The following is a 27,918-nucleotide window of genomic DNA, read 5'->3' on the forward strand; positions in this document are numbered from 1 at the left end:
AGACAGTTCATTTGATCTTTTTATTTCTTAAGGATGCCAAGTATATCTTCTTGAATTTGTTACTAGCCATTAGGTTCTAGATTAGATTATGTTGGAACTGTAACTTATAAGCAACTTTTCTATTTGTACTTTTCTCAGGAAAAGGGCCTATAATTCATTAGCTTTTCAAAGAAATCTACAAATAAAATAAATTTACTCCTAAAGACTTCGGTGTAGTATTTGTGAAGATCAGTCAAAGTACACCATTGAACTATTATAGGATTTTTGCATATTAAAAAGTCCTAATTATGTGTAGGTGGTAGATTTTAGAAAATGTCTACTGAGTCAGCAGTGTCTGTTTTATGCCTAAAGCCTTTTCTAAAATTAAAACTTATTTTAGGTGAAATGTTCTGAAATACAGATTCCAAAAGCAAACATTTTTGTTGGAGATAAAACCAAAACCTACAAACACTTATTTTATTATAAGAAAGAAAGTAAGTAGGTTTAACATACGTAGAACAAATTAGTTGATAGTTTTATGCTGATTTTATAGGATAACGAGGTGGTTTTTTTTGTTTTTTGTTTGTTTTGATGGCAAAAAAATCAGTCTTTATTGGTCAATTCCTAGAAGGGTTACTGAAATTATTGGTACAGCTAGGCTCTCCTAAGCACTTTTAAAGTTAAAAAAAAGTTGTGCTTCCTAACCAATATGATTTATTTGTGCTATACTTCATTCTGTCTTATGTTTTTGTTTTCAAATATGTATGTACTTATTTCTACACATAGAAATTTTATAACACTTCATAAACATACATATCTTAAGAACTCTGTATGTTTAAGGCACTGTGTAGCCCTGTGAAGGGTCAGCCGGATGAGCAGATCAGTCCCTGGTCTCCGGAAGTCTGAGAAGGGGAGGCGTGATGAGAGAATAAGGTCCTGCAAAGTTGTGGTGAGGGAGGCGCATATTTTTCTCCCAGAGAGTGGAGTGAACAGTCGAGGGAGGGAGCTCATGTGGGCTGAGTCTGGAAGGGTAGAACGGCAGTAGGAGCACATCTCTGGCAGAGGAATAAGCGCTGCTGTGGCAGCCAGAGTGTGGAGGTCAGAGGGCGAGGCTGGTCTGCTCTGCTGAGAGTAGAGGGTGTTTCAGCAAGTGAGATTAAAGTCAGGGCCAAGGGTGCGCATGATTGTGACTTCGGGACAACTTGAGTTACTTTAGTGCTAATGGTTTTAATAAACCGAGGTTTTGGACTGTAAGATGCACCGACCGGATCGAATTGCCTTCTGGAGGGATGGCCCCTTTGTAGGTGAGGGTTCTAGGAAGACATCTGTGTCAGTGTACTAGCTGGCATGGTTGTGAGAGGCCGCATTCGGCCTTGGTGAATTTTTTTGAAGACTTTGAACCCATTTGCCCATTTCATGATGGGTGATTCATGAGCGCACCTGCCCAAACCACGCCGACTGTTCAGTTTCTGACCCCAGCCAGCTTTATCCCCATGCCCTACCCTCCATATTCACCTGATCCCACCCCAGGGACCTTTTTCCCCCCAATGAAAAAAGCCCTCAAAGGGAAACATTTTGCTCATGTGAAAAAGGTGAAACAAAAGTGGCCGAAGCCCTAAAAGGCATAAAATCAGTGAGTTCAGAAACTGTGTTGAGCAGTGGAAAAACATCTTGATGAGTGTCTTGCATCATCAGATGGCGCGTGCAGTGGAAGTGACTGCAGTTTGAACATACACAGTTTTCTAAATAAATTCCAGCTTTTGGGGAGGTTCTTCCTCATATTAAAGCTTATACTATACTGTAAGTTTACTTGTCCTTGAATCTGTATATTTATGGGTTGTATTATCTAGTTTTAAACAAACTCCACAAATAAGACTAATCACTTAAAGATTCCTACAAAGGCGCACTGAGTATAAGAAACATCAGTAAGAGTAGGAAACAAGAAAATGGTAGACCTGCTACAAACTACTAGAATGAATTTTCCCCTGCCATGTTCTAATCATTTTAGAAAATGTACGAAAAATGCGGATATTGTCTAGAAAGATATTTGACACACAGGCGTCCACTCACTATCGGTATTGATGAGCCTTGCCAAAAGAGTAAATTGTATTTTGGGATTTTAGTTAATAATGATACAAAACTATCATGACATAAAAGGTGTTTAAAAGTCAAGAAACTAGAATATTTTAAAACAGTATTACAGCTTTCTAAATAAATAATCTTTATTTAAAAATTGGTTTTGTATATTTTACAATATACATAATTCAGTAGCACATGTTAATTATTTATAAATAAGTAGAATAAATGTATGACTGAGCTTTTTTTCTGGTAAGGGTGATCTGCCAGTTTTTGGATAACAAGTTGCCCTATCTGGTTTATAGCTTAAAAACTGATGAAAATTTTATAGTAAAATAATTGATGTTTGTAACAAATGACCGTGAGGTGTACAGCCTAGCAGTAATCTAATTTGTACTGGAAGTCAATCAAGGTGTCTACAGAACCTTCCTTCAGCACCTGTCGAAGGTTGGAAAGGATCTGCCAACCACCTCATGAGTGTCTTCCAACCAAAACCTGTGGGGCTCCTTCCTTTCTCCTGAAACATCAAAGGCTGGTGAGATATTATGTGTTGATGCAGACACCCGTAATTTCAGTTAAGTCTGTGACAGAGTCAGTAAATGTTATTTTAATTTCTAGGTTTCCTTATAACTTAAGATACATAATAGCACAAAAGTTCTAGTGTGGCCACGGAGTTGGCAGTCAGCACCAGTGGAAGTTCCAGTGAAGGTAAACTCCGGAGGGAGCGAACTTGAAGGGACTAAATTGTGTCTGCAGTTATTCGGTGTATTTGCTTGGTTATCTTCTTAGTGTTGCCTGACGTATGTTACTGTGCGATACGCGAGTGTCCGAGGTGAAGCTCCTGCGCTCCTTTCTGTGGCATCAGCCTGTTCTTGACCGAAGATGGTGCTCTGCTCTGGCCCGTGGCGGACTGCGCAGCCGGCGGGGCCCCCGGGGTCTCCACGCGGCGGGGAGGGGGGGCGGGGGCCAGGAGACCACCGCTGTGCGCACCTTTACAGAGAAGCTTCGTGGGAAGTCGTGTGCTGTGACTTAGCAAAAAAGACTGGATAAACTCTAAGATGCAAACTCTGAAGAGATTCAAGTTTAATAAGTTTTGATTGAAATGGTTTTAGATGCTAACCATGGATTTGTCTTTATTATTAAACATATAGAGGATATAAGTTTAATGCCATTCTTCATGGTTCATAATTCTAGAATATTAACATACTGGACACTGTTACAGGAATATTTGCACGAGTTGAGTTGAATGTGGGTCAGTTAGTGCAAATTCATCTCTAGTGCGAGTCTCGTTTTGTTCATTGTGTCACTCTTTTAGGAATATTACAAAGATTCAGTGCCTGCGCATGTTACCCACGCAGAAGTTGCTGCTGCTGTTTGTAGCAGTTGCTTAGGGGGAGAAAGACAGTCACTGGTGGAGACTGTACAGACATAAATGAAGAGTGTTTCATACATGTACAACTTGGCATGAGGAATCTTTTAAACTGAATTTGTCTTAGGGCACACTGAATATTTTACTTTCCTTTTTCTCAGCATCAGCAACAGCAGCTTGTGATTGGTGGCGCCGGATATTCAGTTGTACATCCCACATCAATGCACTGCCAATGGTAAGAATTTTCCCCCCTCTGAATGTTAGAGTGCTTTTGTTGCTCCCTTTAGCGTTCACTTACTTTAAAAACTCTGTTAAGGATTTTGAAAGTTTCTCACAAAATATACATGTGTTCCCAAACTGAAGAAATACTTCTTTAAAATATACAATTTGAGGAACTTAAAATATTTTTTGATTCTTTAGTATTAAAAAGTGAAAAGGCAAGTCCTTACTTTGAATATTTCCATGATCTGTAGGTTTTAAAACCTCTTGGTTATGGCTCTCCCAATGAAGAGTATTACTGTGTAGAGACACTCCTGTATTTTAATGAGTAGACTATATGTGAATAGAATTTTCACGATGAACTTAATGTTTTTAGCGGCAGTAATCGCTTGTGCCTTTGTCCGTCATCTTACTTTAATAGTCTAACTTTGCATATTGCATTTACCCTAATATTTATACTTAATGGGGATTTAAATGGCTGAAATTCTGCCTATTTTTAGCTAGTGAATAATTTTTGGGAGGCACATTTTCATCTTCTTCACCATTTAGAAGCCTTTCTCTGTGGAATGAAAATCTGTCCACTGCGTTATGCAGCAGAAAAACCACTGGGCTCTGTAGGAGTTAGAATTTGCTTTCTTTCTTACCTGCGTCTTGGATGACTTTTGGCAGGTACTCATAAAATCCAGTGGTGGAATTGGAGTAAATTAAGTTTACTTCCGCTGTAGGCTAAGTGATCTCATCACTCTTCATTTTAGATTAGAATGGTTCTCCCTTACAAACAGTAATTCCTTACCTGAATTGTATTGCTGTGTATTTTGGAGCTCAGTAAATAGCAGGAGAAATAATTTTACTTTTTGTTATTTAGAATTAATTACTTAAATAACAACATCTATTTCAAAATAATGCATCATGAAAAATTTTAATGATTTTTACTTAATCAGATTTTTTATTTAAAAATTAAATTATGGAGCTATAGAAACTGATTAAGGTTTATATAATTTTATGGAAAATAGTAGATGTATCAGTATGAAACAAAACTAAAACAAGAACCGAGATACAAGGGTGAGATAAATTATCTGCGGAAGTATTCCTAGGAGAGGATTCATTTTAAAGATGGATTTGTCAGTATGTTGATAAGGGGAGTGTTTCCTTTATCTAAACTACCTTTTGAATTCTTATTGTGGGGGTGGGGAATGACCACTCTCACCACCGCCCTCTCCTTCTCTCCCCTCCAATCCCCTCTTTCCTCTTGTCCCCTCAATTCTCTCCCCTCCCCCTCCTTCTGCAGCTAATGGGGAATGTTGAGGAAAATAGGAAACTTTTCCTGTCTTTACCCAGCTTGAAGTATTTCATGGTTCTTAATTAATTTATGAATTACCTGCTGGGTTCTTTAGGGTGCTTGGGTGACTCATTAACTCATTAAATCTTCTATTTTTTTTTTCTTTTGGAAAACTACCTAGTTTCTATTGTAAGAAGCAGCTCTGTGGTAAACCATCTTTGGATTTTTGGAATAACTGCTCCTGGTGTTGTGTTTGGAGTTCATATTTGAAACCTGTTAGTTTACTATTTTACTGGAGTCTTACCTGTTCGTGACACGTCTACCCTGAACAGCAGTTGCACAGGCTTTTGGTGTCTGTGATGCACTTGTCCTCAAGTGGAGTTTGAAATGTGCTGCTCACGTAGGCTGTGTGCTGTTTTGTCTTGGAAACAGCTCGTAGACTGTGTTTTAAATCAGATCATCTCACATTTGCCAGTTTTGTTGAACATACCTGAAAATCATTTCTAAGTTATGACCACAGACATTAATGTTTATTCATGTTAGTGTTCTGTATGTGTGTGTGTTAGAGATGAAGGACCACATGAACAACGGACTTGCTTTTACATGCAGCTGAGGACACAAAAGACATTTATTTCTGCATGTTGGCGTGCAGTGCTTGTAAATTTATGGACACTGGTCCAAAATGGTGATTCTCCTGTAGACGTGATAAATGCCATAGTGTTCACGGTTATGCCTGTGCTGTTCTCTGAACATGCCATAAAGGAATGCTTTGTGGGGACAGTTAACCCTGCTACCCCCATACCTACCCTCACCTTTACTCTTGATGTAATAACTATGAGGGATCCATAACATTCAATTTTTATCCCACTCATCACTTGTCCAGGTACAAGTTATTTTAACTCTAATTACACCTTAAATCCTGATTATTTAGAGCTATTTCCTATATAAATGTTTTATACTACTTTCTGTAATTACCTTATTGAAGTAATAGAACCCATTGGCCAACAGGTGTGTATTATTGTTTTAATTTTATATTGCAAAAAATTTCAAATGTACATGACAGTAGAGAGAATAGCTTAATAAACTCTCACCTAGCTGGAGCAGTCACCAATTTTGTTTCATTTAACAATCTTGCTATAATTCCCCTGGCGGGGGGGGCACCACCCTAACACCCCACTTGATTATTTGAAGCCAACACGTAAAAGTGCATGATTTCATTGATAAATGTTTTAGTATGTATCTATGGAAGCTACGGACTATTAAAAAATGTGTGCCACCATACCATTGTCACACTTTAAAAATTAGCAATAGTTTTATTTGAAAAGGAATTTAAATATACTGTTAAAATTGTAGTATAAAAACAAAATTTGCCTTAACAACTTTAAGTGTGCAGTCAGTACACGTATGTGTAGTGTTAACTGTATTTACATCGTACAACAGCTTGCTAGAACTTCCTGATCTTGCCAAACCGAAACTCTCTACCTACTGAACCGCGACTTGCAGTTCTCGCTCTCCCCCAGCCATTGGCAGCAGCCCGTTCACCTCTGGTTGCCACGAGTCTGACTGCTTTAGCTGCCTCATATAAATGGAATCGCACAGTATATTTCCCTTGTGACTGGCTTAACTTACTGTAATGTCCTCTAGGTTCATGCATGTTATACCATGTGACAGGTTTCATTTCCCTCTTTCTAAAAGCTGAATAATACTTTGCATGCATGTGTCATGTTTTCTTCATTCCTTGTTACTGGACATTTGGGTTGCTTACACCTCTGACTGTGGTGAGGAATGCTGTGATGGACATGGTGTGCATGCATCTCTTTCAGACCCTGCTCTCGATTCTTTTGGCTATATACCCACCCAGAAGTGAGGTTGCTGGGCCATGTGGTAACGGTTCTCATTTATTGAGGCACCTCCGTGTGGTTTTACAAAGGGGCTGCGCCATTGCATATTCCCAACAGTAGTGGGCAAGGGCTCTGAGTTCTCTACACTCTTGCCGGTACTTGCCCTCTTCTACGGATTGTTTAGTTTTATTTTATTAGATAATGGGCATCCTAATGATTGGGTCGTAATGACAGTAATCTCTTAATATCACCATATATCCACTCAGTTGGTTTCCCCATCGTCTTTTAAATAATTTTACATCACAACAGAATTCATATATTACATTTGGTTGGAATGTGCAGCTTATGCTTTTAGCTCTTTGTTTATTAATAATTTTTCCCCTTTAGAGAAAACCCAACCCATAAGGTTTCTTCATTCAGTAGTTTATTAATTGCATTCCTGTAGTAAAATGACTCCCTTTACCTTGTATATTTTGGTAAATTGGTAGTTAGATCCAAGAGTTTAATCTAATTCTGGCCTTTTTGCTTTATTTGGGAGGGGGGTTGGGGTGGTGCTAAGTAATTTAATTCCATGAAGAAGTACATAACGTTTGGTTGTCTGTTTGTTACCCTAGGTGGTCATTGTGGACCATTCCCCTGATGCATTATTTCCATGAGTGTACAGAATGTTGACATCCTAGTTGTATCAGGTCTTTACCATCGTAATCTTCCTACAAACAGAAAGTTCTCTCATTAGGTGCTTGGTACAGTTGCCACAGGAGAGGCACACTGAAATACTTGATTCTTTCCTTTATTTACTAATTTTCAAGTACTGAGTTGTTCCCTAGAATCCTGGAAAAGTAGACCAATGAGAGCTTTTTAAGGTGTCATTGTGAGTTTGTAGATTTAAATATCATGTTTATTGCATGGTTGTTTTTACTCTTTATTTTATGGATGCTTACATTGTGTTGGCCTAAGAAGCCTTTTTGAGTTGACATCTGAGTCTTTTTGACAGTGGCTTACTGTTTATTTTGAAACAGTTCATAAGCATCTATCAGCTTTTTTGTTTTGATGCTACCCATAGTAAAGATGGATATTTATTTCAAAAGGACTTTGCTCTATTTTTCTGCCATGTAACAGAGCAGACCGCGTTGCCACCACCACCATAGGTGTGTGTGTGTGTGTGTGTGTGTGTGTGTGTGTGTACACAGCAGATCACTCACTGAGATCCCCTGGCCCTGGTTTGCTGTGGGCTCCCCCCCATCCTTTATGGCCATGTTTAGACCTGTGCTGTGTAGTGTAATGTCACACTCTGAAGATTCAAATTTTTAAAAAGTACTATCTTGATTTTAAAATATTGATTACCAGAAGTAATATTTTGATTATTAAGTGAAGTACAATATATATTAAAATCAGTTGCTATGTGCATCTTTTAAAGTTTTCCACGTCTGTAGAAAATGTAAAACTAGATATCAGGTTTATATTATGGCTTACAATGTATACGTATCAACACTATTGTTCTAAACCTAGCCGTCCCAACTACCAGGTCTGTATACTCGCATTCTGCTTGTTGGCCAGAAACAAGTAATTAGCACAGTGAAAACTTGCCTAGTGCCAAGATCTGGGAAAACTAGAATGACCCTTAGAGGGTTCCTAAAATTAGACCATGGGGCCACGTCACAAAGCTCAGTAAGTTGTCATTACTCACTGAGCAAACCCTCCTTTTACAAATGAGGTACTAAGGCTTAGACAGTGATGCCGTATCACGTACTTTGTTTGTCATGGTTACAGGAGCAAGGCTTGAACGGATCTCATTTGCAGTGCAGCATTTCAGAAAATTGTGTCCTACAAATCATACAGAATCTGAGTTTTCTTCCAAGGCGAATCACAAGAGCTTTCACAGGACCTCCAGAGGAGATAGAGGAACGGGATTAAAGCATTTCGATGAAGCTATCTAGTTGTTTTTCGTACTGTTAAGAACTAAAGAAGCAAACTATCAGGAAAAAAATGTAATTAAAATTAGAATTTTTTCTTACCTGCTTGCGTTCTCTTACTCAGAAACATAGCTGTTCAGTGTTTGCTCTCCTGTGTCTATATTTATTAACTTGTTAAATCATTCCCCCCACCCCTAATTTTTCAGTTATAAAATTTCCATTTGTTTCTTTTTATGCTTTCATTTCAAGTGCATACGTTTACCCTGTGGAAGATGGATAAAGTAGCTGCCTTAATGTATTTGATAATTCTCATACCTGGATCATATCCAGATTAGCATCTGATTGTTGTATGTTGAGTAATTTTTTGATGATATCTTCTTGGGAGAATGATTTTTCCTTCCGATTAAAGTGGGTGATCAGCGAGGTTGGGTTCAGACTACAAGTTCTGTCTCACTCTAGTGCGGGCAGTGGGTGCAATGTTAGGTCACTTTCCCAGACCATTACTAAGCTGCTTTGGTTTTCCTCCTCACATGGAGCACTCGGGATTAATGCAGAACTTACACAGTAGCTTACTTTTATCTTTAGCTCTGGACATTTTAGCCTCTTTGAGTGTGTTCTGCATTAACACTTTAGGATGAACTTGGGGCTTTGCTGGTTCATACACAGACGTACAGGGTCTCCTCCTTCAGCTTTCATACTTAGCAGCACCCAGAGGCATCTTTTCCTGGTTAGTTTGGCTCTTTTGGAAGGAAAGGACTGACTTAAGCTTTCAAGGGACCCCTGCCCCAGATAGGTATGTCAGTTACAGTCTTCATAAAGCAAGTGTGCTCAGAAGAATAACAGGAAGGAAGAATTCAAAAAATGGAGTGGCGCTGCCTGTCAGATGAATCCACAAACCTCGACCAGGCTCTCTGGATAACAAATGAACAAAATCCATTATGAGGACACTGTAGAACAAGCAAAAACGAGTAGAAACTGGACCGGCTTAGGGGAGCGTCCTCATGGTTTTGCCTGAGGGCAGTCTCCAGCTGGCTCGTCTGCAGTCACTGGTTTGAGGAATCAGAGGCGGAGTTCAGAACTAAGTACACAGTAGTCGCAGAGGAAGGAGTCAGCTGCTGGAAGAGGGAGGGAATCCTAGAACCACAGAGTAGGGTACCAAATACTGTGTCCAATTGCTGCCAAATACTGTTTCTGGGTTAGAGTTGTTCCCTAACCCAGAAACAGTTGAAGTGTCTGTCAGCATGAGAATAGGTAAACTGCGTTATGTTTGTACAACAGAATATTACTGAGCGATGGAGAGGAACAAAATATTTATTGATGCCTGTGGAAACTTTGAAATACTGTGCTGAGTGAACATAGCCATCCATAAAACAGGGCATTAGTGTATAATTCCATTTATATATGATGTCCTAAAAATAACAACAGGCACATTTTATCTGATCAAAATATGGGGTGGGGGAAACAACTAATTTGTGTTGTCCACACAAAAAAGTAGTTGTCATGGCTTAGAAACCGATGCCTGGGTTTTGGGGGCAGGGGTTGAATGGGCAAGGGCATCTAGGAACTTCCGAGGGTGACAGTGATATCCCGTGTTCTGTTAGAGTTTGGTTACTTGAGCATATTCATTTGTCAGAACTCATTGAATGGCACACCTAGTATGTATCCATTGTATTTTGTGTGAAGTTCTTTTTTTTTAAAGAAAAATCATATTAAATAATTTGCTATAGTTAGTGATAGACAAGCTGAAAAATACATGGTAGAATTATACTGAGATCTGCAGCTTCTTTTGAAATGCTTCAGAAATTGAGACCAGTTAACCAATGTGGCAAAACCAATACAAGGAAATGTTAATTTTAAGGTCTTTGGTGGTGGCAGGGTTCATATTTTTAGTATAGTTCTTTCAATTCTTCAGCATATTTGCAAATTTTTAAAAGACTTTCATTTATTTATTTTTAGACAGGGGAAGAGAAGGAGAGAGAGACAGAGAGAGACAGAGAGAGAGAAAGAAAGAAACATCAATGTGTGGTTGCCTCTTGTGTGGCCCCCAATGGGGACCTGGCCCGTAACCTAGGCATGCGCCCTGGCTGGGATCGAACCTGCGACCCTTTGGTTTGCAGCCCGTGCTCAATTCACCAAGCTATGCCAGCCAGGGCTGTTTGCAAATTTTTGTAATAAAATATTATAAAGATACTAATAGGTAGTATTTCTCTAAAGCAAATTCCTCTTGTTAATATGTTGTTTTAGTGGCTTTTATCAAACTTGATACTATTTCTTGAAATTTGAAAACAGTTTGAGTTTACCACTTTTCTGCCTGTGCACTGAGCTTTGTACTGTGTAGGGTGCAGAAAGATACAGAAATACAAACAATAAAAGGGGTAAGACAAAACATACCCACACAATAATTTGATTACTTCAAAGTGACATAGCGAAGACTCATTAAGATAATTTATAATTCATAAATTCTGAGGGAATGGATACATAATTAGAGTATGCTGAGGGGATAGAATGGATACATAATTAGAATATGCTCAGAGTCAAGTATGATTAATGGGAGATGGAATCCCTGGGGTTGCTTATTTTGAACAAGTTTTGAAAATGCTATTAGAGAAAATTACTGGATTCTCTTTCCATTCTTTTAGTTGACCAATTGTCATTTATGAAGTATAGCTTTGGACACATTTTTTCTTAGTGTAATGTATTCATTTTTCAGAGAAGGATGATTGCTTATTTTTTATACTGGAATTGTTAGCCAGATTGGATGATTAGAATTTGTTTTGAAAAATAATCTGTATTTTAGGAATATGGTTACCAGTATATTACTGAGTTGTTGGGTTGAAAAGTGAAACATCAGTGTTCTAGAATTTTGTGGTTCTTTCATAAAGTTCTGAGACACAAACACAGTGTTATTAAAACATTGATAAAACATCCGATATTAAGTATAACCTTTATAAACAGTAATTCATTTTTTCTCTTAGGAAAAGAAATTTACTCTTAGGAAATCTATTCTGATAGACTAAAATTTTAAAATGTACACATCAGAGTAAGTTGTAAGTGGGCGAGAGTGAGCAAAAAATAAAATTAAAATATAAATTGTAATTATGAGATATGCTATTTCAACCACTAATTCAATCACTTAAAAATTTTGTAGCCAGTTTTTCCCCCCAGTCCTGAAATGAGAACTTCTAACAAAACTAAGCAGTTAATATGTTTTAGAAAATAAAATGTATATGTAATTACTTGATTCCTTAATGGCTTCATATTTTTCTAATGACCCAAAATAGTCAGATTTGGACTTATTTTGGTCTTTGGGGTTTTTTAATGTTCCCAGTAGTGCTGCATTAATGAAAATTACCATCTTTTCTAAGTATTATAACTTGCTCAAAGCAGATGGCCTGCTATGTCGGGCCCAGCTTGAGCCATTTGTGTGGTTCCAGGAGTTCTGTATTACTGATATCCCAGAGTGTTGGCCTTTGAGAAAATTGTGTGCTGACTTGTGTGAGTGGTGGAAAGAATTACAAATGTACTTATGTTCTATAGATAGAAATTCAGTGAGGAACAATCTAGTGGGTGTCACATGACATACCAACTAGTTACTTTAAACATCACATTCTCCTTTAACTGCTGATCTCAGTGCCAAGGCCATCGTAGAGAAGAGAGTTTTATCCAAGACCAGTTCAGTCCTACATTTTGCGGGACTTGTTTTACACTGTGCATTACTGGCTGAAAACAACACTACTAATGTTACCTTACCATAAGTATTTGTATTAGTTAGTAAGGCAGTGTTTAAGCCTCTCTGAAAAAGTCATGGAGAAAATTGCTAAGAACAGCTGATGCTCAAAATAGAGCTCTAAAGTATGCTTTGCATATCTATCCTGATTCTGTTTTTCACCAGTAACTTTAAGGTTATTTTAATCAGTTCATTGGGATCATAAGTCAAAATACCCAAATTAAAATGGAAAATATATTCAATATGAAGAAACAATTTGTTTTATTTTGTATCTCAGACACACATGGATGTCATAAACGTTTTTAGACTAGCCAAGATCAAGTTTCAGTACGATGAAGACCTTTAGTTTTGCCTTTGTTTCTACCAACCAGAGAAATTTTATTAGTGATTCTGAATAATATATTAGGAACTATATTGCCAAGGTGAAATGTTCAAATGAATAATTAATGGAGTTATGTGGATGCAAAGCTATTTTATAATCCCTTAGGTAATTTGCATAATATAAGCTTTAAACCAGTTTTTTTATTGAGTGTTTTATTATATCTTTATGTCTCTTAAGTGTAGTTATCGCATCCTTTAACAGAATGGACTTGAGACAGATTTTGTGTTACTGAGATGTGTTTGTTGGTTCTCTTGTCCCTGGGATTTTAAGTTTGCCAGGTCGGAACCTTGGTGTCAACATAGGCAAAAAAGTAAGTATAAAGTAGAATATCAACGGACCTATGAACTTAAAACTTGCAATTCAGATAGACCTTGCAGGAATAGCTAGAATCGGGCAGTTCATTGTATTTAGGAAGTTACAGTTAGGAAGTCGCCATTTTTTTGAGGCACCAGAGCCTTTCTATATTGCTTGTTACTGATGGAAGCTTGGTTTCTGTCAGTGTGGAAACTTCGACACAGACACCCTTTCCTGTGTTTCTGTGTGTCACGGTGGGGGGGGGGGGTCACTCATTTCAGTTAGCTGCCTTGTCAGAAGAAGCCAGGTTCTGTTTTGAGACCTCACCAGAAAAAAATTATTGCATAGAGAAAATACACTCATTAACAAAGAAGGATATCACAAATGAAGTTATTGCTTTATTACATATTTTAGATTGTTTAATTTACTGTAATCATTTTTGTGTCCTTTCATTCTTTATTCAGTTACTTAGCCAAGGACAGTTATGAGACACATTATCACATGAAGTCATTGGTAGCCCAAAGGTGTCCTGTACTATTTCCTGTGCTGTTGACTTGAGCAGTCTGGCTGGCCAAAGGTGAATACATTTTCTTCAGGTCATAATTTGGTCACTCATAACCCAGCTTAGATGAGAATGGTACTAAGGCTGGGACAGCATGAAAACTGTTACAGCAGTTACCAGTCACAAGGTAATTGCTGTTTGCATTTCAAGATTTTATGAAAATTCCTTTTCTCTGTTTTTCCACCTGCTGTTTCCGAAGTTAACAGTTAAACTTCACTGTTAACAAAATTCCTACATTTTATTGCTTTTTCCTAAATTCATTGAATCTCTCAACGTTAAAGCTAGAGGAGCCCTTTCAGATGATCTAATTCAGCACCCTCATTTTACAGATGAGGAAACTGAGGCCTGTGGCTAGAACAGAGGCCTCCTGACTCAGTCCAGGACTCTTTCTATTGCGTCATGCTGCCCGATGTTTGTTTACGGAGCTCAGCAACATCACATACAGGGTGAGCTTTTTTGTTACTGTTAAATGAACACACAAAGTGGTTTGCTTCTCTCACCAGCTGCTGTTCATCATTCCTGTCAAACTCTTCATTTTCTTTTTTTGCCCTTACCTGTTTTAATGCATAACATAGTCTAGTTACTCATGACTTTTTATTTTGCTGTTATTCTTCTGGGCACTTGACCATTATTTTTGAGTTAAATTCTCAGTAAGAAGGTTCCTTAGCAGTGACTACGTTAGCCTTTCCAGACACTGTTAGCAATAGTAGATTAAAATTTATAACAGGAATGATTTGCCGAGTTGTAATTTTAGATTTTATAAGTGAATTACAAGTAAAAATAAGAGTATAGATAGGAGATCTAAGAGCAGATATGATACTAGATATGAGTGCAATTTTTGTGAAATAAAAATGCCGAGAAATACTAGCCAACGGCATGACATAATTGCAATAAAAATGGTTTATCTTGTAACCTCATGGATTTAAACACATTTATGTTTAAGGTCATTGTGTTATTTTTCTCTATCAATGAGTTACTTTCTCTGTTTTTCTCAAAAACTGTCCCATTTCTGGCTAGTGATAGCTTCTTTAAGTAGTTTCCATGTCCTTTAGACAGCACTCTAGTTGGTTTAGGTAGCTGTCTCGCTTTCTTAACAAGATATTATAGGCTTATATGGTTTTTAAGGGTAACTCATGGACTTCTAAGTTCTCATACATTATTATTTACAGAGTTCTGTAGGATCAGATAGTCATTTCTACTATCTCTTCCATTTAAAAAATGTATGTAAACATTGTCCATAATTAATTTTTACTTTTGTAAAAGTGAGAAAAAAATCTTTCAGTTTAATGAAAATTAATATGCTTCTCTTATGTATTTACTTTTTAAAAAATCTGTTGTTTTATGTCACTGAAATAGCCATGATGTCAACCTTTAGAATTTTTTTGAATTTTATGGTAAACTCTAAAGCATTAGTAATGTTCAACTGTGGATCTTGGATAAATTTATTAGATTGGATAGAATACCACCATCACAATCACCCAAACAGGTACTTTGACTACTTAGTTATTTATTAGCCATTTTAAAGGGTCCCTCTCTACCAACCAGTAGACTAACTGTGTTTCAGGTGGACTAAATCAGTAGTTTTCCTGAAGAGAGAGATGTCTGCAGGGAGAAGGGTTATAGATGCTGCTTCTTAAAAAATGTTTATTTTTTTTTCCCATTACCATTTAGTCCCCTCATACTCTCCTCTGCCATTACCACACTGTTGTCCGTGTCCATGAATCCTTTTTCCTTTTTGCTCACTCTTTCCAACTCTCCCCACCCCCTCCACTTAGCTGTCATCCACCCCTCCCTGAGTCTGTCTCTATTTTGCTTGTTAGTTCAGTTTGTTAATTATATTCCACATATGAGTGAAATCATACAGTATTTGTCTTTCTCTGACTGGCTTATTTTAGATGCTTTATTTTGATGAAGGCATAATGGTATATAAATTGTGCTTAGATTATATTTATTATGCTGGAGCAGAGTTATTTTATGACTTATGAAGGTCTTACAGAAATATTTGAACAGCTACTATGTGTTGGGTGTTAGGCTATAAAGAACAGTCTGCCTTTTAAATGTTTAGTAGTTTGGTAGTGGTTGAAAAAACAAATATGCATAATAAAAGGTAATGCAATAACAACTTTAACACTTAGATTATAAACAGCTTTTTTATGCATTTCTGCCTACCCATGAGGTTTGTAGATTAGATTTTACTTTTTTTTTTTTATACAGAACAAGAAACTGGAGCTCAGGGAATTTAAAATGACTTTTATTTATGCAAAAACAGTAGCCTTCGGAAGAAAACATAAACGTTCTGCCTATTTTAAAAAGTAGAAATACTCTGTTTGGGGTACAGAAGGAAAGTACGCAGCCATCTTTGATGTTGACATTTGCGTAGGCCTCATAAGGAGACGATATTTGAAGAAGAACAGGAGAGTTTCAGCACTTGTAGTTGGAACAAAGGGCTAAAGCAGGAGTGTGGAAATTTTTTGGATGTTAGAATGATGCAAATATACAGATGATCCTGATTTATGATTGCTCAAGTTAAAAACTTTCAACTTTACAATGATGTGAGAAAAAAAGCATTCAGTAGAAACTGTACTTTGAAATTTGAATTTGATCTTTTCCCATGAACGTGTAGCATGAAACTCCTGTGATGCTGCACAGTGGCAGGGGGTGATTTTGCCCGACTGTAGACTGACCTAAGTTTTCCGAGTACATAATGATGTTCAGTAGGTTGGGTGTATTGAAATGCACTTTCAACTTAATAGTATTTTCAGATTATGATGGGTTTACTGGGTCCTAACCACATCAAAAGTCAAGGAACATCTGTCTTCATCTGAAGGGTGCATTTAAGGAAGGTGCTGTGTGGCTAGATAGATGCTTTGAGACCATAGACTGGAGAACTTAAATACTTGGCTAAAAGGTTTAGAGTGAATGTTAAAACTGAAGATAAAAGGAAGGGACTAGGAGACACGGAGACTATTGTAGTACTGGTGACAGGAGCTGTAGAAAGGGAAGGCATGGCCGAAAGTGGTTTTGGATAGGTAATAGAAAACAGAATCAAAGAGTGCGGGTGAAAGCTAAGATAGGAAGTTCAATCCAACATGATACCAAAGTTGGTAAATGGTAGAATCCGTGATGGTTATGGGCAAAAAGAGAAACAAATTTGGGGGCCCAGGGCATAAATATTTCCAGATAATGCTCAGTTACAAGATTCTGAAAAGAGGATTTGTGCCCCGGTCAGCTGGAATAAAGGTCATCAGATTGTTTTTCAGAAGGGCTCCATCAGTGGGGAGGGAAAGGTCGGGAGGTGTTACATGGTCATTTTCTAATTCTTCAGGGTGGATGAAATCACTAGTGGGAGAGGAGAGTGAAGATCAAAGGGCTTCAAAGAAGTCAGCTGTACACATACTAGAGCAGGAAGAAAAGTCCGTGAGAGGAGGGAGGACAGAGTTAGGAAGTCAGATGTTGGAAGTGTAAAGACTGTACTTTTCAGTCTTCACAAATGCTGGAAATGGCAAGGGCCGGGAGTTAGGTATGAAAACCCTTTGAATTTGGATGTGATTAGTAATAAAGTTAGAGTCTATGAGATCAAAAGCAAAACTAACATGACAAAAATATTTTATACAATGCACATATCTTTTACTGTAAATGGATGACTGTGATTATACTTTTCATAGTGTACTCCTCCGCACCAGTTTTATTATTTTTTAAAGATTTTATTTATTTATCTGTAGAGGGGAAGGGAAGGAGAGAGGGAGAGAAACATCAACACATGGTTGCCTCTCATGAGTCCCCTGCTGGGAACTGGCCTGCAACTCAGGCATGTGCCCTGACTGGGAATCGAACCGCGATCGTCTGGTTCACAGGCCCATGCTCAATCCTCTGAGCTACACCAGCCATGGCGAGTTTATTATTTTTAAGTCTTATAATCCATGAATATTATCAGTGTATCACAGTCTTATTTGGGTACTTTCCCTTTAATAGACTATTTTTTTGACACTAAAAAAGAGTGATGCTAAAATAAACATCTTTAGGAACTTGTGCTTTTATTTCTCTAGGTTGCACAGTTATGTACATGGCAGTTTTAACTGTTTAATTATTTGAACCTGACAGAAAGGAGCAAATCTGTGACCCAGTCTTAATATTTTTACTTTTTTTAAAACAAGATTTTATTTATTTATTTTTTAGAGAGGGGGAAGGGAGGGAGAGAAACATCCATGTGAGAGAGATAATGTAGATCCGGGACGCGGGCTGCAACCCAGGCACGTGCCCTGACTGGGAGTTGAACCAGTGACCTTTCGGTTTGCAGGCTCGCACTCAAACCACTGAGTCACACCAGATGGGGCTAATGCTTTTACTTTTAAGAAAAGGTTGTCAGGTTGTTTTTCAAAAGGGCTTCACATTTCCATTTGCAGTAAATGAGAATAACCTTTCCTCATATTTCTGCCAGAAATATCAAATCTCTTATATTTTAACGAGTATAATTTTAGTCTTTGTTACTTAGATATGTTATTTTCCTTGATAACTAGTAAATCTTTATATACTCAGATATGGCTCTTTTTTCTTGTGCAGTTTTTGAGTTTCTTGTCTTGGTTAAAAAGATTTTTTCCCAGCTCTCTATTTTGAACATGTATTATTACATATTTAATTATAATGTATATATGTACATGTATACACTCATACATGTACAAAATATTTAAGTACTAAGTCCATCTATGATTTATTTTTTTAAACTTCGTTTAAAGATTTTATTTATTTATGTTTAGAGGGGAAGGGAAGGAGAGAGGGAGAGAAATATCAATGTATGGTTGCCTCTTCCACATCCCCTGATGGAAACTGGCCTGCAACCCAGGCATATGCCCTGACTGGGAATCAAACCTCAGTCCTTTGGTTCGCAGGCCTGTGCTCAATCCACTGAGCTACACCAGCCAGGGCTGATTTATTTTTTCTGGTAGTAAAATATGTGGGCCCACTTTTATTTTCTTTCAGATGGATAGTCACTTGTGACAGCAAAAGGCTGCAGAGCCATCCATCCTTTTACCTTGTCAAGTTTTGTATCTTTCAGTAGAATGTTATGTTTACTCACTTGAATCCTGTGCCCATTTTGTTAACTTTTTGGTAGATATTTAATTGTTTTTTGCTCTTATAAATGAAATATGTATTTTCTCATCTGTATTTTAGGAGCTTATTACTGGAAAAGAGAAATGCTATTGTTTTCATTAGTCACTGTATCCAGTTCCTTTATAAAGGGTTAGTGATTTAGCCAGAAGACCCAGTAGACTATATGAGATAGTTTTTTTTCTCTTTTATATATATATTTTTCTTTTTCAGCAAGTCAGCACAAAATATGGTGAATAGCCTTGGCCTGGTGGTCCTCAGTGGATTGAATGCCAGCCTGAGAACCAAAAGGTCGCTAGTTCAGTTTCTTGATAAGGGCACATGCCTGAGTTGCAGGTTCACTCCCCAGTTGGGGGCCTGCAGGAGGCAGCAAATCAGAGTATCTCTTGCACATTGTGTTTCTCTCCTTCTCTTTCTCCTTTCCCATCTCTAAAAATACATAAAGAAAATCTTAAAAAAAATAGTATGGTGAGTAAAAAAATAAAGATTTTGAAGTGAGCAAAAACTCAAGGAGGTTCTGATAACTTTTACCAAAGAAGCAAAGCGACCTTAAATTGAGGGGCTTTCAGTGAGATGAGGTCCTTGAGGAAAATTAAAATTTTTGAAAATCCGTGATGTAAATTTTTATAAGGAAGTTAAAAACATAATAAAATGCCAAATGGCTCAGAGGGGCAAAATGATTTTGGATGCCATCTTTGTTTGGGGTTTACATACGTTGCGAATGCTCAGGAAGAATTGGCAGGACTACTTAGGCTGAATGCGAAGACCATAGCGTCTGTTGTTGAAATGTTTGATCACTGGATTCACATGAAGTTGGAGGGAGAACAGATGTAGTCCAGGAGGATGAGGTTGTATTTGAGGACTCTGAGGAGTGTGAGGAACAGAGGTGATCACGAAAACCCGTTCAGTTAGGAACTGAGTAGCTCGGAGATTTAAGAAGTTTACCTTAAAAGATGTGTGTGCAGTGTATGCACACTTTGTTTTGTTTCACAGTTTCAGGATTTAAAGGCAGAGAAGTTTTAGAGTATGTGGCATGATGCAAGGCATGGTTTGTATGTCCTAAGGAACTTTTAAAAATACACATGCTTGTGCTGTGTCTCTTAGTTGCTAAAACTTAATTAAGACCGTTTAGAGTTGTCACAGAGTTCATGACGTTAGTTTGAAAAAGATGCCCCAGGTGATTTTGTTAGACCGCACCAAGCAAAGAGCCTGGTCGTCTGGAACTGGAGTGTGGGTCTTTTTCTTTGTACTTAGTGTTTGGCCAGAGATATATGGAGGCAGAAGTTACTGAACTAGAGACAGTCATGGAGATTGAGATGGGAGTGGATGAAAAAGACCATTGACTTTCAGTCATCAGTGAAGATCAGTTTTTGGTCTTTCAAAATATTCTGACTAGTTAAAAAAAGAGTTTTATTTGTTTCTTCCAGCAAATAATAATGGAGTGCTTTTTCTGAGTCAGTCTATATTCTAGACACAAGTACAATAGTAGATAATAACGATCAGTTGTTCTTAAGTACCTTTTTTTATGAATGTGAATAACTTGTCATTCCTAGAGTATTTGTTGAGTCACCCCAGTGTCTGAAAAATCTTACCTCTCCCACACATTGTACAATCCAGTATTGTTTCTTTAGAGTAATTGTCTATATAAATAAAAAATTGATTTTGAAAAGAATGCTTTCACTTGTTGCCATACCTCTAGCTGCTTTTTTTGTTTAAAGTAATACCCTGAAATCTTTCTTCACCACTAATATAAGGAGGGATGACAAAAAACCAAAACACAACAACAACAAAAACCCAAGGTGAGCCCATTCCTACTACACAGTGGAAAAAAAGGGGAATTCTTTTAGTTCTAGCAGGGAAATAGCAGTTCCAGACTCCTATCTGCTGGCCATGAGTAGATGTAAAACTTCTCACACTGAATAACCAACCCAGTGATATCTGATAAAGTAACCAGAATGGACCACAAGAGTAGAGGTTCTCCTCTGTTTCATTGTGACATATTTTATGTATAACATTTTATTACATTAAAGCTATTATAACATTAGGTGTTTTAATTGAGGTTGAGGGTGTTTTAGGTTGGTGGCCCAAACAGCTTCATATCTTTTGAAAGACTTTTTTCTTCTATTTTTTGTGCAGAAAAGAGTGCTTTTTAGTTACATAACTGAAATAAACCAGAGATTAAATATCTGATTGCCAGGTGGTATTCAAAGGAAGTTTACTACCAATTCCTTAATGTGACGCTTCCAGCATCTATCAGACCGATTCTGAGGTTGACTACACACAACAGCCTCTTCTCTCTGGATTTTCTTCTCCAAGAAAGCTGCGAGGTGGAGAGGAGGGAGGAGAGAAGTTCCAATGTGCCTGCGTGCACGCTGCACTGTCCTGTCTTCGGGTTCTCTTTCTTTAAAGCTCCTTAGGGAGCACCTGGCATCCGTTTGCATCGTGTCGAAGGAATAAGGCCATTCTCGATTCCTCTACTTGGGAAACAGTGAACTGATCAGCGATTTGATAGTGAATGGTATGTTTCTGACGAGAATTCTGGGAGTATGTCTGGATAAACTCAGAGTTACCACTCTGGAGCTGTTGACTTTTCAGAGAAAACAGGGTTGAGCCCAGTACTCCATAGTCAGATGGAGATCTTTACACAAAGTAAGGGTTGAAAGACTAGGATACCTGCTAACTATGAAATAAGAGTTGCTGTATTGTCATTACACTCACTATCCTCATCCTTACAGAGAGCTTCCCCTGCCCTTCCCATTAATACAGAGAACAGGCTCAACTTCATGTGTTACATTGGTCCGGAAAAGAAGAGACAAAGCCTTAGGAGAAACTGGAAGAGCAGTAAAGGAAATTTAAAAAACAATTTTTTTTTGGTCTCCCAGATGACATTTTCAGATAGTTTTAATCAGAATCCAAGTGAGGTCTACATACTGCTTTTGGTTGCTAAATTTAAGTCTCTTCCACTCACTAGTAGAAGACATTTACTCATTTATTCTGTTGAATATCCCATATTCTGGGTTTGTCTAATTGTATCTTTGTGGTATTGCTAACACATTGTACTGTACTCCTGTAATTTCTGTAAGTGGTAGTTAGAGGCTTGATTAAATTCACTTAGGTTTCACGATGAAGTTGTCTTTTTTCCCCTTTTGCACCATACCATGAGGCATAAACCATCCTGCTGTTTCATGTTTAGTGATGTTGATATTGATTGACTCTGTAAGAGTCTGGAGAAGAGATAGTCGGAAATCCTAGCAAGAGCTGCATTTACTCAGCGATTCTGCCTAGGCTTCTCCACCTGACAAATAATAGCTTATATACAAAGATTTGAAAAGGAAGAGAAGCCCCATTTTGAGTTTCCTCTAACATATCCACAACAATTACTGATACGGGTAGGAGTAGCAAAATTACCGTGGAACAGTTAGTTGCCATTATTAAACACAGATGCGCTTCTATTCCCTAGATGTCCTCCACTCCCTGCATCTCCTCTGTTCTGTTGAGTCCTCAGCATGTAAAGGGGCATGTATGGAATTTGTACCAGGCGTAACCTGGGAGTCTGGCTATAAAGAATTTCAGATTTGTTGCTCATGTAGCGAACAAAGTGAATATGTGCGGACTGGATTTTGTGGTGCTCAAGTCCTGCATTCTTTCTTTTCATGTATGTGATCAAGGTGGCTGCCATTGTATGTAGTTTTCAGTGCCTTCTCTTTGGCATTAAAAATGCCATTAGACACCAGCTTCATGTTTCAGTTGGTGGGAAAGAGAGTGCAGCCCTTTGGAACCTTACCAGTTAACGCAGGTGGGGAGGCTGGGCGGACCTGCAGACACTGTGGGCTGCACCGTGAGAGGAGGACGTGTGATGTGGTGGTGTGCTCTGTGGCACGGCCTCCACGCCTTCTCTGCAGCTTTGGGATTTGGTGGGGATGGCACGCAGTCTGAAGATTGCTGCTGACGCCTATTCAAAGCATCACTCTCTGTACTAGTGGGGTTCCGTGTTACTATAGTGTTCGGGAACTGGAACGGTGCCAGGCATGTTAGCACTCAGTAAATGTTGTTCATTAAATGATAAAGTAAATCTCAGTGAAATTACCGAGTCAAGCGGGATTATCTAGAAGTCTATTTATGGAGGCACAGTCTCAGAAAGTTTGTAAATTTCACTCCGACTTTTAGTTGGTAGACTCCATATGTTTCTCCAAAACTAGAACTTCTTCATGCGGATGTTAGATCTTTTAAGTACTATTTTTTTGTCTGTTAGGTGTAAATTTACTGAACACCTAACGTGTATTCCAACATTAATACAATAGAAGTCAAATTAAAGATTTAGGTCATGTTGCAGTCTGAACAGTAGTGTGGTTTAAGAGGGACACTCTTGAACTTCGCCAGAAAGGTTAGCACCAATATTGCCGAGATGAAATAAATTTTTTAGACTCTCAGGTCTCAAACATTTTGGTTTTAGTACCTCATTACATTCTTAATGTAATGATGACTCCAAAGAACGTTCGTTTATGTGGGTTATAGCTACTGATATTTGCTTTATCATAATGTTAAACTTAAACTTTATATTGCTAACACATTTTAACATTACAGTATACCCATCCCTAATACATTTTATGAAAAACAGCTATTTTTCAAATCTCTATTAATCTCTGGCTTAATAGAAGACAGCTGTGTCCTCACATGTGCTTCTGCAGTCACATGTGGAGATACCTTAGTGTTGTCAAACTATATGGAAACTGGCCTTGCACAGATAACTAATTGTAAATATGTCAAATCAAACTGCATATTTTTTCAATAAATTTGGATGATGTTCTTTGATACTGCACCAAATTTCAACAAGTGGATAGTTTCTTGAGGATTAGTTCTAATGCAAGATGTGAAATTGTGTCAGTCAACATTTTATATTCTATCCATTAAAATCCATTGGTCTCTCTTGCACTTTGAATGAATGGTTTCTCATACATAATTTTGTACTGGTCAGTGGGAACGTATTTGTTCACTGGGTTATGCAGGCCTTCCATATGTGCATTATATAATATAAAAAAATCAGACTCATTAATATCAACATTGATCTCATTAGAATACAGTTTGGGAGGCTCTCAATCAAGCTCATGATGGCTGATAAAATTTCCAAGCACTAAAAATTAGTACTCTTAAAAGCTTAAGTTTTATCCTTGCCAACACATACTATTAGTTAATTTCTTTAAAGTGATGGTTTCACTTTATTTGCAAGAAAAGGCCTGCAGAATTCTCAGTCTGAAAAACCCTACTCTGTCAGCTGTTCATCTGAGGAAAAGTGGCATTCCGTGAAAAAAGTAGCCAGTTCAGCTCGTAGCACAGTGCTTTTCTTTGAGACTCATTTCAGTGGGCAACAAAGTGCTTTTATGTGTACTGAACGTTTCGTTACATAGGATACTAAAGTATGTGTATTTGAGGATTAAGACATTAATAAAGTAAGCATTTTTCTTTCTTTTTTCTTGCATCAAGGAAATTCTTCAGTGAAGAATTTCTGTGGGCTAATTTTTTTGAGTGCATGGTAGTGAAGAATAAATACAGTGACTACTAAGAGAGTAAGGTGTTCTTCCTGTCTTGATTTTACCCACTTTATAATATCATCGTAAATGTCACTTCCATGAAAAAGGCAGGTAATGTCTTAATAACATTACAAAAATAATTTTGATCTCACCCTTTAAGAAATCTTGAGAACCCCATGGGTCTACAGGCCTCACTTTGAGACCTAATTTCTGTACTAAATAAAAAGGTGATCAGTCTTTGCTATGGGCTTGATAAAGATAATAAATCTGGTTTTTACTTTTGAGCACTTGGAACATTGTTAGCAGCGATATGTATTTACTATGAAATGAAAAGAACTATCTTTTAATAAGATATTGCTGAAAATCTGTCTTTGTGGTTGATCCAACCCACTCAGGTTATAGACTATTTAGGAAGGAAACAGAACCTCAGTGTGATTATGGAGTGATGTACTTGATTTGTTCCTACCTGTGTTTTAGTTTGTGTGTTTTTTAAACAAAATCTAAATAGGATAGTAAATTGACCTGTGGTGGATTTTTCCCCTTTTAAATGAAGTAAACTTGAAAGCCTACTTCAGTTCACATCTGCCATCAATTTCTACTCTATTTGCTTTTTGCCTTTGTCCTTCAGATATTCCAATAGTTTGTGTGTGTGTGTGCATGCGTGTGTTTGCCATGTACACATGGATGTATCAGTCCGTTATCTGAGTATTAAACTTGGTTGAAATTGTCTTCACCCGATTTGAACAGCATCGATAGATTGCCCATTGGGGGGATGAATGTCGATCTCTGCAGTTTTTCCCCGTCATTGGACACTTGAGCTGTGTTAGTCACACGTTTCTGCCAGCAGAGCCAGCCTCTGCACACGTTACTTCTCCCCTTCCTGCGAAGGGTTTCCCAAATATGTGTCATCAGTCTGTGGGCGCTCGTTTGGATTCACTGGGGCTCAGTAGTTTTAATTCTGTCTGCTTAGTTTTATCTTTTCTTTTGAGGAATCAAAAGAAAAAGGTTATAACTCTACGCATTTGTTACATTCAGTACCTTTTTCTCTTTATTTTGCTTGTAATTTCTCAATGTTAAGCAAAATTCCCATCCATTGACGTAATTGTCCTTTTAAAGTTTTAGCTGTTTCAGGCTTCCATATTCTCCATTCTGTACCAAAGCTGGATTAAGTTTGTTTTAATTGAAAAATTTTGTTACTTTTCTTATATTTGTTCCCATTCAAACAAACTCAGAGGTTTTCTTTCGAGTAGGAAGGTGCTAGATCTTGATTTTTATTTTCATGCCTAACTTTAGTTTCTAGATATTTCCTTCCCACACTGATAATTGTTTGCTTTAAGTCTTATGACTCATTTCTGTTTAATAATTGAAAAAATATACCAGAAATATGACCTCTCTGTTTCCCTAGTGTTATAATTTTTTTGTCCTCCTTCATTCCTCTGTCAGTATATCTTGACTATAATTTTATTTGATCTTTCAGCACATATCTGTTGAATCCTGTAGGCTTATCTTTTAAAGGGATCACAGAAGGCAGCTCCTCAGGCCTTTTGGGTATAAAAAGACATAGCGCTCCAGCTAATGTCAGTTGAACTCACATCAGCTGTGATTTGGATTGGTTGCTAGTTAGCTGTTCTCGGTCTTGAGAGTTTTGCTGAGACTGAAAATTGTTTGCCTGAGAGTCAAAATTAGTGCTCCCTGGCGTCAAATCAGTGGCAGATGTTCTGTAAACACCATTTTTTTGTTTTGTAAAAGTCACAAGGTATGGTGAGCTGTACAAAAGTAGGTGATGGGCTGGATTTGACACCCAGGCCGTAATGTGCAAATCCCTTGGTCACAGTTGAAACAATGGATTGTCCTCAGAAGTCTGTTACTGATGAATGAATGAGTTGGCATACTATTTCTCTGTCTTTATATGTCAGTGTTTGTAAGTAATAGTTGGCCCTTACAAGCATCATACCTTAAAGTACTTAAACTTTTCTTAATGAGGTGGGCTCATTTGTTTTTCCTTCCCCTAATTCTGGGAGACATCCATCTGAGCTCTGATAGTTTTTAAAATCTTTGAATGCACTTTTGTGAGTAAACCCATTACAAATGCTTTATTTCAAATCACGATATGACCTGGTACTCTCTGTTGACCTGTGAGATTCGTACGTAATGCCCTAGAGATGTTTACTTACTTGGACCATTGCTGTTTAGAAGGGAGAGAAATCATCTGTCGTGTTGTCTTTAATTTATGTCTGAAAGCTCCGGATTAGAATGCATTATAATCATGCTTTAAATTCTTAAGATTTATGAACGTTGGATTTTTGGTGACCATTAATCTGATAACAAAACAAGAAGCAACAATAACCAAAAGAAGAAATTCTCACGGCACAAAAATTGGCCATAACTATTTAAAAAAAAGAATAGTAAACTACCTTTAATAGAACATGTACACATTGCCAGGCACACTCTTAAGAAAACTATCCTAAAGATGATCATGGGCCAGACTTGGAAGGTAAAACCAGTGCCAGTGTCTGCTCATTTACCTTTGCAAACTGTCTTGTCCACCTTTTTATATAAAGCTGCTTTATTTCTCTTGGGGTTGGGGATCGGGGAGGGGAATGTTAATAGATTTTTTACTGGGACATGATATTCAAATTATTAAAGATAGCCTCTTAAAAAACTTACTGATTTAGCCCTGGCTGGTGTAGCTCAGTGGATTGAGAGCGGGCCTGCAAACCAAAGGGTTGCTGGTTCGATTCCCAGTTAGGGCAAATGCCTGGGTTGTGGGCCAGGTGCCCAGTAGGGGGTGTACAAGAGGCAACCACACATTGATGTTTCTCTCCCTCTCTCCTTCCCTTCCCCTCTCTATAAAAATAAAAATAAATAAAATTTAAACTTACTGATTTATTTTTAAAGGATATTGTCTACTTTTTTGTAGTGTGAATAAAAAAGTATCTAATGAGATTGGGTCTTTAAAAATACAGTTTAGACTCAGCACTTATCCTAGTGTTATAAATGGTGGTAGCACTTTTGCTTGTTGTAAGGAAATACACTTGGCTTCTCTTTGGACTTAATGTTACAGGCAGCCATGAAGAGATATCCTTAAAATGTCTGACAGGTAAATCAGCTAATAACACAGAAGTAAATACACCATTGTTTATTATTAATGCTTTAAGAAATCAGCCAAATTGATTCTGGTTTTTGCTTTTAGTTTGATTAGAATTATATAAAAAATAAGCTGAACTATGTTTCATTTAGTTTAGTGTTTCTTCTTGGGGATATCAGATTGTTTCTAAATCCTGATGTTGTAACTTTATAGTTTACAAAATTAATTTAGTAAACGTGATTTCATTTAGTAAAATTTTGTGAAACCTCATAAGATTTGGCTTAGCAATTGAGAATGTACTCGATGCACAGTTTAAGCCGTGTCGCCAAAGACTTAAAGCTTAGTCTTAAAGTATACCTTCCTTCGTTGTACCTTGTATTTTATACACACCAAAGTGTTATTACCTAACATTGGTAGAATTCGAATTATTATTTTTAATTTGGAAAATTAAGAGTAATACACTTTTTGCTGCTGTTCCTGAGAATGATTCATGGGAGGGGCATATGAGATGAAGGGGCCAGTGGGGAGCAGAAAATTTTGAAATGTTAATGTATT

At 37.5% G+C, this 27,918-nt stretch overlaps 1 protein-coding gene across 6 annotated transcripts in view; it reads left to right on the forward strand.

Moving 5' to 3' along the window:
- TBL1XR1 (TBL1X/Y related 1) overlaps positions 1 to 27,918 on the forward strand; it is a 154,086-nt gene that overhangs the window by 79,125 nt on the left and 47,043 nt on the right. For 4 of the 6 annotated variants that reach the window (XM_037046498.1, XM_037046497.1, XM_037046496.1 and 1 more), the window contains one exon: positions 3,586 to 3,659. The gene's annotated coding sequence lies outside the window, so the exon portion shown is untranslated. Of the gene's footprint in view, positions 1 to 3,585; positions 3,660 to 13,970; positions 14,088 to 27,918 lie in introns of those variants that run through there. The other 2 variants (XM_037046500.1, XM_037046501.1) reach the window with 2 other exon arrangements.

This window comes from Sturnira hondurensis, unplaced genomic scaffold (genome assembly GCF_014824575.4).
Source record: "Sturnira hondurensis isolate 20B ecotype Veracruz unplaced genomic scaffold, ASM1482457v3 Scaffold0005279, whole genome shotgun sequence".
In the NCBI taxonomy this organism is placed as follows: domain Eukaryota; kingdom Metazoa; phylum Chordata; class Mammalia; order Chiroptera; family Phyllostomidae; genus Sturnira; species Sturnira hondurensis.